The sequence below is a fragment of the Salmo trutta genome, chromosome 14 (genome assembly GCF_901001165.1).
Source record: "Salmo trutta chromosome 14, fSalTru1.1, whole genome shotgun sequence".
NCBI lineage: Eukaryota > Metazoa > Chordata > Actinopteri > Salmoniformes > Salmonidae > Salmo > Salmo trutta.
Window position 1 is genome coordinate 20,958,706 of NC_042970.1, and position 16,263 is coordinate 20,974,968.

A 16,263-nucleotide genomic window follows, 5' to 3' on the forward strand; every position below is an offset into this window, starting at 1 on the left:
CACTGCATTCCTCCACACACACGAAGGGCAGGGCAAGTGGCCTGGAGGGCTGGATGGGAGGCTCTGGGGAGAGGGGAGCTGATTGGAATACACAGTCCACTGAGGAAAGACTGGTGCAATACTGTGGTCAGTCTTTCAAATCACCATGTGGAATATTTACTTTGTGCCTAATATTTACTTTGTGCCTCCAAAAGTTGAGATGACACCTCTCAAGGGGATTTGATTCGGTTCACCTGATATCAAAATAAACCTGCAGCCCAGCAAAGAAAGTGTAAAAACAGTTCAGGGGAAAGACCTTTGAGAGAACAAAAGAGAAAAGTCCCTGACAAAAGCAGGAAGGTGCAATTATCTCCACAGCTGTCTGTGGAACCGGAAGTCTCTCCCAGAGAGGCGGCTCCGCGGGGCCTGATCACAGAGCCAGGACAGGAAGTCATAAGAAGACAGGAAGTGGGCGCTAGCTCCAGGAAGTAAGTTTTGCAGCTTCGGCTCCATGAAGTCTCGACTCTGAAGTGAGGGAGGAGGGAGGGACCCATCACAACATCAGAGAGATGGAGAGAGGAAAGATAGACACAGAGGGCAAAATGGGAGGGGTAAAGAGATAGAAAGAAGGAATAGAAGAGCACGGGTGGGCTTGGGTTGATTGAGAAAGAAAAAAATATTATATATATACAGAGTGCCTTTGGAAAATCTTCAGACCGCTTGACTTTTTCCACGTTTTGTTAGGTTACCGCTATATTCTAAAATAAATTAAATAGATTTTTTTCCTCATCAATCTACACACAATACCACATAATGACAAAGAAAAAAAGGTTACACATTGTTGCTAATTTATAAAAGAATATATATATATATATATATATATATATATATATATATATATATACTGCTCAAAACAATAAAGGGAACACTTAAACAACACATCCTAGATCTGAATGAAAGAAATAATCTTATTAAATACTTTTTTCTTTACATAGTTGAATGTGCTGACAACAAAATCACACAAAAATAATGAATGGAAATCCAATTTATCAACCCATGGAGGTCTGGATTTGGAGTCACACTCAAAATTAAAGTGGAAAACCACACTACAGGCTGATCCAACTTTGATGTAATGGCCTTAAATCCATTATTAAAAAATTTAAAGAATATGGCACCACAACAAACCTGCCAAGAGAGTGCCGCCCACCAAAACTCATGGACCAGGCAAGGAGGGCATTAATCAGAGAGGCAACAAAGAGACCAAAGATAACCCCGAAGGAGCTGCAAAGCTCCACAGCGGAGATTGGAGTATCTGTCCAGAGGACCACTTTAAGGCCTACACTCCACAGAGCTGGGCTTTACAGAAGAGTGGCCAGAAAAAAAGCCATTGCTTAAAGAAAATAATAAGCAAACACGTTTGGTGTTCGCCAAATGGCATGTGGGAGACTCCCCAAACATATAGAAGAAGGTACTCTGGTCAGATGAGACAATAATTTTGCTTTTTGCCAATCAAGGAAAATGCTATGTCTGGCGCAAACCCAACACCTCTCATCACCCCGAGAACACCATCCCCACAGTGAAGCATGGTGGTGGCAGCATCATGCTGTGGGGATGTTTTTCATTGGCAGGGACTGGGAAACTGGCCAGAATTGAAAGAATGATGGATGGCCCTAAATATATCGAAATTCTTGAGGGAAACTTGTTTCAGTCTTCCAGAGATTTGAGACTGGGACTGAGATTCACCTTCCAGCAGAACAATGACCCTAAGCATACTGCTAAAGCAACACTTGAGTGGTTTAAGGGGAAACATTTAAATGTCTTGGAATGGCCTAGTCAAAGCCCAGACCTCAATCCAATTGAGAATCTATGGTATGACTTAAAGATTGCTGTACACCAGCGGAACCCATACAATTTGAAGGAGCTGGAGCAGTTTTGCATTGAAGAATGGGCAAAATTCCCAGTGGCTAGATGTGCCAAGCTTATAGAGACGTACCGCAAAAGACATGCAGCTGTAATTGCTGCAAAAGGTGGCTCTACAAAGTATTGACTTTGGAGGGGTGAATAGTTATGCATGCTCAAGTTTTCAGTTTTTTGTGTCATTTCTTGTTTGTTTCACAATAAAAAATATTTTGTATCTTCAGAGTGGTAGGCATGTTGTGTAAATCAAATGATACAAACACCCCAACAAATCTATTTTAATTCCAGGTTGTAAGGCAACAAAATAGGAAAAATGCCAAGGCTGTGAATACTTTCGCAAGCCACTGTAGCTGTGCAGCGTCGCTCCCTATCCAACCTGATAGAGCTTGAGAAAATCTGCAGAGAAGTATGGGGAAAAACTACAAATACAGGTGTGTCAAGCTTGTAGCGTCAGACTTGAGACTATAATGGCTGCCAAAGAAGCTTCAACAAAGTACTGAGTAAAGGGCCTGAGTACTTATGTAAATGTGATATTTCAGTTTTATATTTTTTATACATTTGCAAAAACAATTGAATCCATTTTAGAAGAAGGCTGTAACGTAACAAAATGTGGAAAAAGTCAAGGGGTCTGAATACCTTCCAAATGCACTGTATATTTTCAGCTGAAATTGTTGCAACCCCTATTACTAGCCTATTCAACCATTATTTTGTATCATCTGAGATCCCCAAAGATTGGAAAGCTGCCATGGTCATCCCCCTCTTCAAAGGGAGAGACACTAGACCCAAACTGTTATAGACCTATATCCATCCTGCCCTGCCTTTCTAAAATCTTCAAAAACCAAGTTAGTAAACAGATCACGGACCATTTCGAATCCCACCGTACCTTCTCCACTATGTAATCTGGTTTCCGAGCTGGTCATGGGTGCACCTCAGCCACGCTCAAGGTCCTAAACGATATCATAACCGCCATCAATAAAAGACAGTACTGTGCAGCCGTCTTCATCGACCTGGCCTAAGGCATTCGACTCTGTCAATCACCGCATTCTAATCGGCAGACTCATTAGCCTTTTCTTCACAAATGACTGCCTCGCCTGGTTCACCAACTACTTCGCAGATAGAGTTCAGTGTGTCAAATCAGAGGGCCTGTTGTCCGGACCTCTGGCAGTCTCTATGGGGGTGCCACAGGGTTCAATTCTCGGGCCGACACTTTTCTCTGTATATATCAATGATGTCACTCTTGCTGCTGGTGATTCTCTGATCCACCTCAATGCAGATGACACCGTTCTGTATACATCTGGCCCTTCTTATGACACTGTGCTAACAAACCTCCAAACAAGCTTCAACACCATACAACACTCCTTCCGTGGCCTCCAACTACTTTTAAATGCAAGTAAAACTAAGTGCATGCTCTTCAACCGATTGCTGCCGGCACCCTCCCGCCCGACTAGCATCACTACTCTGGACGGTTCTGACCTAGAATATGTGGACAACTACAAATACCTAGGTGTCTGGTTAGACTGTAAACTCTCCTTCCAGACTCACATTAAGCATCTCCAATCCAAAATTAAATCTAGAATCGGCTTCCTATTTCGCAACAAAGCCTCCTTCACTCATGCTGCCAAACTTACACTCGTAAAACTGACTATCCTACCGATCCTTGACTTCAGCGATGTCCTTTACAAAATAGCCCCCAACACTCTACTCAGCAGACTGGATGTAGTCTATCACAGTGCCATCCGTTTTATCACCAAAGCCCTATATACTACCCACCACTGCGACCTGTATGCTCTCGTTGGCTGGCCCTCACGACATATCCGTCCCCAAACCCACTGGCTCCAGGTCATCTATAAGTCTTTGCTGGGTCACCATAGCTCACTGGTCACCATAGCAACACCCACGCATAGCACGCGCTCCAGCAGGTATATCTCACTGGTCATCCCCAAAGCCAACACTTCCTTTGGCCGCCTTTCCTTCCAGTTCTCTGCTGCCAGTGACTGGAACGAATTGCAAAACTCTCTGAAGCTGGAGTCTTATATCTCCCTCTCTAACTTTAAGCATCAGCTGTCAGAGCAGCTTACCGATCACTGTACCTGTACACAGCCAATCTGTAAATAGCAAACCCGACTACCTCATCCCCATATTATTACTGACCCTCTTGCTCTTTTGCACCCCAGTATCTCTTCTTGCACATCATCATCTGCACATCTATCACTCCAGTATTAATGCTAAATTGCTATTATTTTCACCTCTAGGGCCTATTTATTGCCTATCTCCCTACTCTTCTACATTTGCATACACTGTTCATAGATTTTTCTATTTTTATTTTCTTTTGTGTTATTGACTGTACGTCTGTTTATGTGTAACTCTGTGTTGTTGTTTTTGTCGCACTGCTTTGCCTTATCTTGGCTAGGTCGCAGTTGTAAATGAGAACTTGTTCTCAACTGGCCTACCTTTTTAGATAAAGGTGAAATAAAAAATATATATAAAAAATATGCTCTCTATTTGTCAGAAGCTAGGTTTCCATTCAATTGGCGACAGATTTTCATGTGAATATTCAAAAATCCGCAAAAAACAATATGCTCATTTTCCCACCAGAGATGTGTTTCCATTGAATTGACTTGTTGCGGATAAAAGGATTTGCATGATGACATAGTGCACATACTTTTGTGGTTAAAGTCCCTTGTACCGAATAAAACATTTCCATATCTACTGATGGTTTCCTCAGAAGAAAATTGCGTTATATAGTGAGTTTGCCCACTGGTATTGGCACGTGTGCTCCAGCCAACAGCTCACAGATACATTACGGGTATAGCCTACATACATGATGAGATTATTATAGACAAAAGAGCAAGATTATTTTTATTGGTCAAACGGCAGCCAAGAATCAATGATCATGTCACCAGACCCTTGATATTTATTGGAAAGGAGCATCAACCTCATCACCTCGCACTTTCACCACCCTGTGAAGTTCATCATAACTTATTTAATCTGTAGCCTAATAAACTGCATGCTTTCCCAACGAGTCGTAGTGGGAGGGTCACAACATATCATCACGTGACTCCAAATTAACTTTGATATGATGGTTAATACAGTTGAAGTCAGAAGTTTACATACACCTTAACCAAATACATTTAAACTCAGTTTATCACAATTACTGACATTTAATCCTAATAAAAATGAGCTGTCTTAGGTCAGTTAGGATCACCACTTTATTTTTAGAATGTGAAATGTCAGAATAATAGTAGAGAGAATGATTTATTTCAGCTTTTATTTCTTTCATCACATTCCCAGTGGGTCAGAAGTTTACATACACTCAATTAGTATTTGGTAGCATTGCCTTTACATTTTTAACTTGGGTCAAACATTTCGGGTAGCCTTCCACAAGCTTCCCACAATAAGTTGGGAGAATTTTGGCCCCTTTCTCCTGACAGAGCTGGTGTAACGGAGTCAGGTTTGTAGGCCTCCTTGCTCGCACACAATTTTTCAGTTCTGCCCACACATTTTCTATAGGATTGAGGTCAGGGCTTTGTGATGGCCACTCCAATACCTTGACGTTGTTGTCTTTAAGCCATTTTGCCACAACTTTGGAAGTATGCTTGGGGTCATTGTCCATTTGGAACACCCATTTGCGACCAAGCTTTAACTTCCTGACTGATGTCTTGAGATGTTTCTTCAATATATCCACATAATTTTCCTTCTATTATCATCTATGTTGTGAAGTGCACCAGTCCCTCCTGCAGCAAAGCACCCCCACAACATGATTCTGCCACCCCCGTGCTTCACGGTTGGGATGGTGTTCTTCAGCTTGCAATCATCCCCTTTTCCCTCTAAACATAACAATAGCCATTATGGCCAAGCAGTTCTATTTTAGTTTCATCAGACCAGAGTACATATCTCCAAAAAGAATGATCTTTGTTCCCATGTGCAGTTGCAAACCGTAGTCTGGCTTTTTTATGCCGGTTTTGGAGCACTGGCTTTTTCCTTGCTGAGCGGCCTTTCAGGTTATGTCGATATAGAACTCGTTTTACTGTGGATGTAGATACTTTGTACCTGTTTCCTCCAGCATCTTCACAAGGTCCTTTGCTGTTGTTCTGGGATTGATTTGCACTTATTGCACCAAAGTACGTTCATTTCTAGGAGACAGAACACGTCTCCTTCCTGAGCGGTATAACGGCTGCGTGGTCCCATGGTGTTTATACTTACGTACTATTGTTTGTACAGATGAACGTGGTACCTTCAGGCATTTGGAAATTGCTCCCAGGGATGAACCAGACTTGTGGAGGTCTACAATTGTTTTTCTGAGGTCTTGGCTGATTTCTTTAGATTTTCCCATGATGTCAAGCAAAGAAGTTTGAAGGTAGGTCTTGAAATACATCCACAGGTACACCTCCAATTGACTCAAATGATGTCAATTAGCCTATTAGAAGCTTCTAAAGCCATGACATAATTTTCTGGAATTTTTCAAGCTGTTTAAATGCACAGTGAACTTGGTGTATGTAAACGTCTGTCCCACTGGAATTGTGATACAGTGAATATAAGTGAAATAATCTGTCTGTAAACAATTGTTGGAAAAATTACTTGTGTAATGCACAAAGTAGATGTCCTAGCCGACTTGCCAAAACTATAGTTTGTTAACAATACATTTGTGGAGTGGTTGAAAAACAAGTTTTAATGACTCCAACATAAGTGTATGTAAATTTCCGACTTCAACTTTATATCAATATGTGCAAATAAATGCGTTTCTTCTGACATTTCCCTCATTAATTTTACAGACACAAAACAATCCCACCTTGTCTAGCGTATTTTGTTTTATCCAACATGTACTTTACTCACATAAAAAGGTTGGCATTGAATATGACCACATTTAGGCATATGTCACTGTGCTTCTATGGCTATATGCAACATGCCACTGCCTACTTAATTTGTTCATTTAGAAAACAAGACAGCTTATGATCCAGTGCCTTTATCACAGTCAACACACCTACTGTGCCTTCAGAAAGTAATCATTCCCCTTGACTTATTCCACATGTTGTTGTGTTGCAGCCTAGGTTCAAAATGCATTAAAGATTTTTTTCTCATAAATCTACACACACTACCCCATAATGTCAAAGTGAAAACATGTTTTTAGAAATGTTTGCAAATTTATTGGAAATGAATTACAGAAATATCTCATTTACATAAGTATTCACACCCCTGTCAATACTTTGTAGAAGCAGCTTTGGCAACGATTGCAGCTGTGAGTCTTTCTGGGTAAGTCTCTATGAGCTTTCCACACCTGCATTGAGCAACATTTGCCCATTATTCTTTTCAAATTTCTTTGAGCTCTATCAAATTGGTTGTTGATCATTGCTAGACAACCATTTTCATGTGTTGCCATAGATTTTCAAGTAGATTTAAGTCAAAACTGTGTCTCAGCCACTCAGGAATATTCACTGTCTTCTTGGTAAGCAACTCCAGTGTAGATTTGGCCTTGTGTTTTAGGTTATTGTCCTTCTGAAAGAGGAATTCATCTCCCAGTGTCTGGTGGAAGGCTGTCTGAACCAGGTTTTCCCCATAACATGATGAAGCCACCACTATGCTAGCAAATATGGAAAGTCATACTCAGTAATCTATTGGATTTTATTTGCCCCAAATATAACACTTTGTATTCAGGACAAAAAGTGAATTGCTTTGCCACATTCTTTGCAGTATTATTTTAGTGCCTTGTTCCGAACAGGATGCATGTTTTGGAATATTTGTATTCTGTACAGGCTTCTTTCTTTTCAATCTGTCAATTAAGTTAGTATTGTGGAGTAACTACAATGTTGTTGATCCATCTTCAGTTCTCCCATCACAGCCATTAAACTCTGTAACTATTTTAAAGTCCCCATTAGCCTTATTGTGAAATCCCTGAGCGGTTTCCTTCCACTCCAGCAACTGAGTTAAGAAGGACGCCTGTATCTTTGTAGTGACTGGGTGTATTGATATACCATCCAAAGTGTAATTAATAACTTTACTATGTGCAAAGGGATATTCATTTTTTTGATCCATCTAACAATATGTGCCCTTCTTTGCAAGGCATTGGAAAATCTCCCTGGTCTTTGTGGTTGAATCTGTGTTTGAAATTCACTGCTCGACTGAGGGACCTTACAGATACTTGTATGTGTGGAGTAGTCAAAAATCATGCTAAACACTATTATTGCACACAGAGTCCATGCAACTTATTAGGTGACTTGTTAAGCACATTTTTACTTCTGAACTTATTTACAGTAGGCTTGCCATAGCAAACGGATTGAATACTTATTGACTCAAGACATTTCAGTTTTTCATTTTTTATTAATTAGTAAAAAATAAAAAATAAACATAATTCCACTTTGACATTATGGGATATTGTGTGTAGGCCAGTGAAAGAAAATCCAAATTTAATAAATTGTAAATTCAGTCTGTAACACAACAAAATGTAGAAAAAGTGAAATGGTGTGATTACTTTCTGAAGGTGCTGTATATTTTAGCTTTAATTACTTAAAAAATGCAACATTTTCTCGCAGTCTCATGGCAAAATGTGTAGAATAGCATGAGATTAACTATAAAACTGCACATTTTTGTCTCTGCCCATGGCAAAATGTGTAGAATTATAGGAAATTAGCTTCAAAACAGCAACAATTTCTTTTTGCCGCATGGCAAAATGTGTATAATTGCAGGAAGTTAGCTGCCTACACTACAGCGGATGGCAATGACATCTGTCTCCACAGAACCAGCTGTGTTTCATTTACCTTATAAATATGAGACATGCACCAGGGAGTGATGTCCTGATGCTCTGATGCTGAGCTCCCATCTTCAAATGGATAAACACACACACACACACACACACACACACACACACACACACACACACACACACACACACACACACACACACACACACACACACACACACACACACACACACACACACACAGTGATCATTTAAACACAAGTGAAACCAAACCATCAAATGAAATCCCAAGTTCAAGAACATTTGGAAATGGCAGCACTCCAAAGTGTTTTTAAAAAAAGACAAAAGGACGTCACCTCATTTTACCTTTTTATTTTGGGCCAGTCAGGCTTCCGCATTTCGGCAGTTATACCTTCATCAGAGCTTCCTGGAAAAGAGAATGGGCCATGATGGAGGTGGTGTCTTTAGATCATTTAAAAAATTGAGAGCTGCAACCTGAATATAAATGATCGTGGAGTGGGTAACAGGTGTGATATCTTGCTCTGATGAACGTATAACTGCCGAAATGCGTTAGCCAGCCCGGCCGAAAATAAACATTAATTTGAAGTAATTGTCATATATGACAGAGCACCCAGCTAATAAATTGAGATAGGACACCTTCTACCTACTCCACAATAAAACAAAACTGTGGTTTGTGCCATGCATAAATATAGCGTTATCCATGCTGTTGTAACCGATGTGAAATGGCTAGTTAGTTAGCGGTGGTGCGCGCTAATAGCATCTCAATCAGTGACGTCACTCGCTCTGAGACTTGAAGTAGGGTTTCCCCTTGCGTTGCAAGGGCCGTGGCTTTTGTGGCGCGATGGGTAACGATGCTTCGTTGGTGTCAGTTGTTGATGTGTGCAAGAGTCCCTGGTTCGAGCCCGGGTTGGGGCGAAGAGAGGGATGGAACCTACACTGTTACACTGTGCTGCATGAATGCATGCTAAACATAAAGAACATGGCAAATAAGCCTCAATGAAGTACATAACACATATTACACGGGACAATAACCGATATATAGCATCTGAGTTTTCCCCCACAATAGAGTCAAGATAGAGACATACATCCATTCGGAAAGTATTCAGACCCCTTGACTTTTTCTACATTTGTTTCGTTAAAGCCTTATTCTAAAATTGATTACATTGTTTTTTTCCTTCATCAATCTATACACAATAACCCATAATGACAAAGCAAAAACAGGTTTTTAGATTTTTTTGCTAAATGTTTTACATAAGTATTCAGACCCTTTACTCAGTACTTTGTTGAAGCACCTTTGGCAGCGATTACAGCCTCGACTCTTCTTGGGTATGATGCTACAAGCTTGGCACACCTGTACTTGGGGAGTTTCTCCCATTCTTCTCTGCAGATCCTCTCAAACTCTGTCAGGATGGATGGGGAACGTTGCTGCACAGCTATTTTCAGGTCTCTCCAAAGATGTTTGATCGGGTTCATGTCCGGGCTCTGGCTGGGCCACTCAAGGACATTCTAAGACTTGTCCCGAAGCCACTCCTGTATTGTCTTGGCTGTGTGCTTAGGGTTGTTGTCCTGTTAGAAGGTGAACCTTTGGCCCAGTCTGAGGTCCTGAAGACTCTGGAGCAGGTTTTCATCAAGGATCTGCTCATCTTTCCCTCGATCCTGACTAGTCTCCCAGTCCCTGCCGCTGAAAAACATCCCCACAGCATGATGCTGCCACCACCATGCTTCACCGTAGGGATGGTGCCAGGGTTCCTCCAGATGTGACACTTGGCATTCAGGCCAAAGAGTTCAATTTCCGTTTCATCAGACCAGAGAATCTTGTTTCTCATGGTCTGAGAGTCTTTAGGTGCCTTTTGGCAAACTCCAAGTGGGCTGTCATGTGCATTTTACTGAGGAGTGGCTTCCGTCTGGCCACTCTGCCATAAAGGCCTGCTTGGTGGAGTGCTGCAGAGATGGTTGCCCTTCTGGAAGGTTTTCCCATCTCCACAGAGGAACTCCAGAGCTCTGTCAGTGTGACCATTGGGTTCTTGGTCACCTCCCTGACCAAGGCCCTTCTCCCCTAATTGCTCAGTTTGGTCGGGTGGCCAGTCTTGGTGGTTCCAAACTTCTTCCATTTAAAAATTGATGGAGGCCATTGTGTTCTTGGGGACCTTCAATACTGCAGAAATGTTTTGGTACCCTTCCCCAGATCTGTGCCTCGACACAAGCCTGTCTCGGAGCGCTACGGACAATTCCTTCATCCTCATGGCTTGGTTTTTGCTCTGACAGGCACTGTCAACTGTAGGACCTTATATAGACAGGTGTGTGCATTTCCAAATCATGTCCAATCAATTGAATTGACCACAGGTGGACTCCAATCAATTTGTAGAAACATCAAGGATGATCAATGGAAACAGGATGCACCTGAGCTCAATTTCGAGTCTCATAGCAAAAGGTCTGAATACTTATGTAAATAAGGTATTTCTGTTTTTCATATTTAATACATTTGCAAAAATGCAACAAAAAAATGTTTTCACTTTGTCATTATGGGGTATTGTGTGTAGATTGCTGAGAGAAAAAAAATCTATTTATCAATTTTAGAATAACGCTGTAACATAACAAAATGCGGAAAAAGTCAAGGGGTCTGAACACTTTCCGTAGGCGCTGTATGTTGCTCTAGTGACAACAGTGTGTGTCCCCCTCCCATATATCACTCACACCTGTGCTCACACATTTGCTGAATAAACCTGCATGCATTTTGCATGTAAATAGAGTGTGTCTGTCTGGTTGAGAAGGTGCTAACTTCCTCCGTGCTGCACCTGGTCCTGGACTTGCATCTGATCTGCATAAAGAGAGAGTTTCAGAGACAGACGAGGGAACAGGAGAGGTGTTAATGAGATAAAGACTGGTCATTGTGGGGTATTTAAGCAACAATTGTCATCATGAGGCAACAGGAAAAAGAGATTAAGCCTAATTGTGTTACTGTTACCCATGTGACTCATGTCAGGTTACATCATATTCTCCTGAGACATGAAGTCTTCCAACACTACTGGTGGATCGTACCCTCAAATCAAACCATTTCTGTTGTCCCCTTCTTCAATGTCAACAAATAAAATCACATTAACAGCCACTCCCTCGGGCCAGTAAAATGTCAATGAATAACACATCCATACATCTTGAACGTGGTTTTATAATATATAGGCTATGTTATATGCCATAAACACACTCATTAACGGATGCCTATGAAACCGCCTCTCAAAAAACAACTTAAGGATGAATAAATAGCCCAAAATTCCATGGAGAATAACTTGAAACAACATTTTGAGAAATTTGACAGACAGGATTACTAACATTTCTAAAATGATATCTACCACCATTCAACCACACAACCTGAATGAAGGCTCACCTGTTTTAAGCAACATAAAGGAAACCCATGAACTCTTCATATCAGAGCTGATAAAAGTATTCTATTGTAATCCTCAAGGTCAGTCTTCCAAAAATGCTTCAAGCTCTGAATTTCAGATATAATTTTGGCGTCTGAATGAGACATACAATCAAAACATTTGGGTTTGTGCATTCCAATAGACATAATTCACCACAGATTTTAAAAACAAAAGCCAGATAGACAGATAATATTTGAAACAATCTCTGTCTAAAAGTAAGTGTATCTGGCATTGCCTTTCTACACAGTGCTATATTTGGTCATTTCTTGAGTTAAAGCGGTATTTTTGGGTGGATAATGTGTTGTTTCAATCTAATTTTCAGTTAGCGCTGTGATCACCTTGCCATCGCGTTCCAGAGGGCTTTCATTCGCTGTACAAAGAGAGAAGGGCATTAGTCCATAAGAAAGACCAGCTTTGGCTTCCTAAAGAAAGCTGAGGTTTAGCTCTTTCACTTCTATAGCATTGTTATGCTAAGGTCTGCTTGGGAATAGACATTTCCCATTAGCATCTAAAGAAGACCCAACATCTGAGGGAAACATGTCTTTAGGCCCCTCAGAAAGGGATCCGTTCTCTCTCTCCCTCTCATTCTCTCTATCTCTCACTCACTCTTTCCTCACTCAACTCTAATCTCTCTCTATTCAAGGCTCATTCTCTTTCTGTTTTGGCGGGAGGACTGGGTTTGGTAAATTACTCTCTTGAATGAAAAGTTAAATTTTCCATATGAATTTCTATAGGCTATTTGGACTTGCATATAACAAAATGCCATTCACTGGTAAACGCTAGAGTAGAGATCATTATATGTGAATAGAAGCAATTTGAATAACGCTTCTCACGGAGACATGACATTACCATGTTGTAGTGAAGGTGAAGCCATTTGAAGAATGTGTTATTATGAGCAGAACTGAGTTTAAATACATATGTATTTGAGTATCTGGTATTTAAAACACTTTTTTTGTGTATACAAGTATTTTCAAATACACAGCCCAAAAGTACTTTTATTTCAGTATTTGAATGTTAATTTGTAAAATCCAAATAGTCTACCAAATTGTATTTGAGAGCATTTTCAAAGACTTATTTCAAATACTATTTTCAAATACATTGTTTAAATGCATATGAGTGTATTTGAGTCAGTGTATTTGAGTATTTTCAAATACTTAACAAGTGTATTTCCAAATACAATCAATTATTCAACTACTTGTCTTTTCAAATGAAACATATCTAAATACTTTAAAAAAAATACTTACTTTGAATGTATGTGAAAGTAATTGAGATATTTCAAATAGTATTTGAACCCAGGTCTGAGTCTGAGTGGAGATCGATCCATGATGTGCATGTTCAACAGATTGTATGTGCTGTGAAATAGTAGCGGTATCAGTGAGTAGTACTATAGTAGAATGTGCATTATTCCTCAGACATCATTAGTTTTGCTGTAAACACTGTGGTGTCACCACTGGCCTGTTACCTGGTCTGACTGAGCCCACTCCTCCAGGGTGGGTGGGAGTCCAGGGGCAGCTGTGAGATGAGTTACGGGTGCCACACACACACACACACACACGTCATCCTGGGGAGGAACAGAGCGACTCTCCCCTAGACCAGAGCTGGACCAGAGCTGGACCAGAGCTGGACCAGAGCTGGCAGTCCTCTAGAGAGATACTGTCACACACACACTTCAGAGGGAAGGTGCTAATGAAAAAAGGGTCACCACCGGCATCTGCTAGTCTGCTTGTTAAAAAAAGATGTTTACCTGATTGTGATTAATCTCAATGCTCTTAAATAATAACTTCCTAATAGAATAGTCATAATCTTCTAACTCAAATATGGCTGTCTGGCTAGTGGCTTGTGTGGATATTTGAGTGTATACAGTACATATGGTGGTAAGCTAGAGTCTAGACTCCCGACTGAAGAAGGGATGGAGTTGGGTCGGAGGGTCGTAGATGCAGCTACTCCTCTCTATGTCTTTCCGCCTCTCTTCTGCGCGTAGGCTATCAGCCAACCAGGCTGAATATTGATGATGATGTAAGTAAATCAAGCGTTATCAATTGTGTTAATCAAATGTTATGCTGCAGCGGCTGTGGCAGTACTGTTGATAACGAGGTAGCTTGCTACACACACTCGACCGGTGGCCACATCCGGGCGCGTGCGAGCTCTGTACATGGCAGACCAACAGGCGCAAGCAACCAACAGATGGGGTGGGGTGGGAGAGGACGGTGGTGAACTTGACGACGTCACGACGACATGAACAACAACGACAAAAACTGCAGCCAAAAAGGGCTCTTGGCGAATCGGAGGGCAAAGGGGCAAGTGCTCGAGCACAAGTAGACCCCTATCTGTCCACATGCCCTCACACACACACACACACACACACACACACACACACACACACACACACACACACAATGCCCTCTGTAACGGCCGTCGTAGTATGTGGACCAAAGCGCAGCGGGTTGAGTGCTCATTATATATTTATTTTTTAACACTTAAGAAAACAAAAAAAACGTACGAACGAACAAGATTACAGGCTAAACACAGCTATGCAATCACAACCTCCCACAATTCCCATAACAAACACACTCCTAATTATAGGACCTTCAATCAGAGGCAACGATAAACAGCTGCCTCCAATTGAAGGCCCCAATCCCAATACCTAAACATAGATCTAAACACCCTAGAAAGACATAGAAATATACAACATAGAACTTAACCAAAAAACCCCGGACTAATAAATAAAACACCCCTCTACATAAACACATACTCTAACACACCCTGAACCACATAAAACAAATACCCCCTGCCACGTCCTGACCAAACTATAATAACAAATAACCCCTTTACTGGTCAGGACGTGACACCCTCACACACACACACACACACACACACACAATGCCCACACACACACACACACACACACACACACACACACACACACACACACACACACACACACACACACACACACACACACACACACACACACACACACACACACACACACACACAGGTGAATCATCATTATTAGTATCTTGTGATGACAGTACTATCATTGTTGTTACAGTTTTTTTCATTCACTTTGTTGCTATTTTCACAAGTATTTGGTGAATTTTCAAAACTCTTAGTACAAAACTTCAAACTGGTAACACTTGTAATGCAGCAAGTCTCATATTAAAATATTTTTATTGTGCATTAATTTTGTTTAAAGGCATCTTTCACCACACCACCATCCAAAATATAAGTTGACTGTGAAATACCATCACCAAAACACAACATCAAATCTGCTCAACATAGTAATAAAAAAAGATACGTTTAAATGCCTTCTGGAACATGTGAGCTTTCATTTGCCTTAATAACAAAATCGGTATTCCATCCATAAATACAAATAACATTTTAAATTACGAGCCTAGTTGGTTTAGCCATGGAAAAAGCAAGGAACCTTTCCACTTGCCATGATTGGCTGAGATAATATATGGGCCGGACATACCAGGAGAAGAATTTGGATTGGTCTGCCATGTAGCACACTTCTGTCTATAACGTGAGCTGTTCAGTATGTGTTGACAGTCCTTTCTACCGTATCGTTTCTGAAAGATATTACGTTACCCATCGAGAACTACAAAAGTTTTGCTACTTTTGTCAACATTGATGCCCTGAATTTAGTAGGCGCTATCGACAGATCAGTAGGAAAAAGTGATGGCCTACTTTCTGCACACACCATGGTCAGTGTGAACCGGAGTGACTTGACACAAAGATAGCCAAACAAGATGTAGCTACAAACAAAACAGAGTTAAATGGTTAGTTTCTTATCAAAATCCAAGTAAATATCCTCGTTGTTCATGCACCTGGGGAAAAACCTTTTGGCATGGTGAATCCAAGCCTGACATAGGTCTGAATTAAAATCATTGCATGCCTTATCCATGCCCTGAAGGAGGGTGGTACACACTCATACATCTTCCAATTGTACTGTAATTGTGTATTGTATTACAGTATTGTATTGTACGTATGTATTGTAGGGGTCCTGTACATAGCTCAGTTCATGAGAGCATGGCACTAGCAACACCAGAGTGGGTTTGATTCCACCTGGGTGTCACATACCAAGATGTGTGGACTGTTGTTACTCTGGATAAAAGTGTCTGCTATGTTTTTTATTTTTATTTACAGTTTTTCCCAACTGCTTACACACATTTTCAAAACTGTTTCCTTTTTTTTCAAAACTCTACACACAAATCCCAAAACTGCACACAC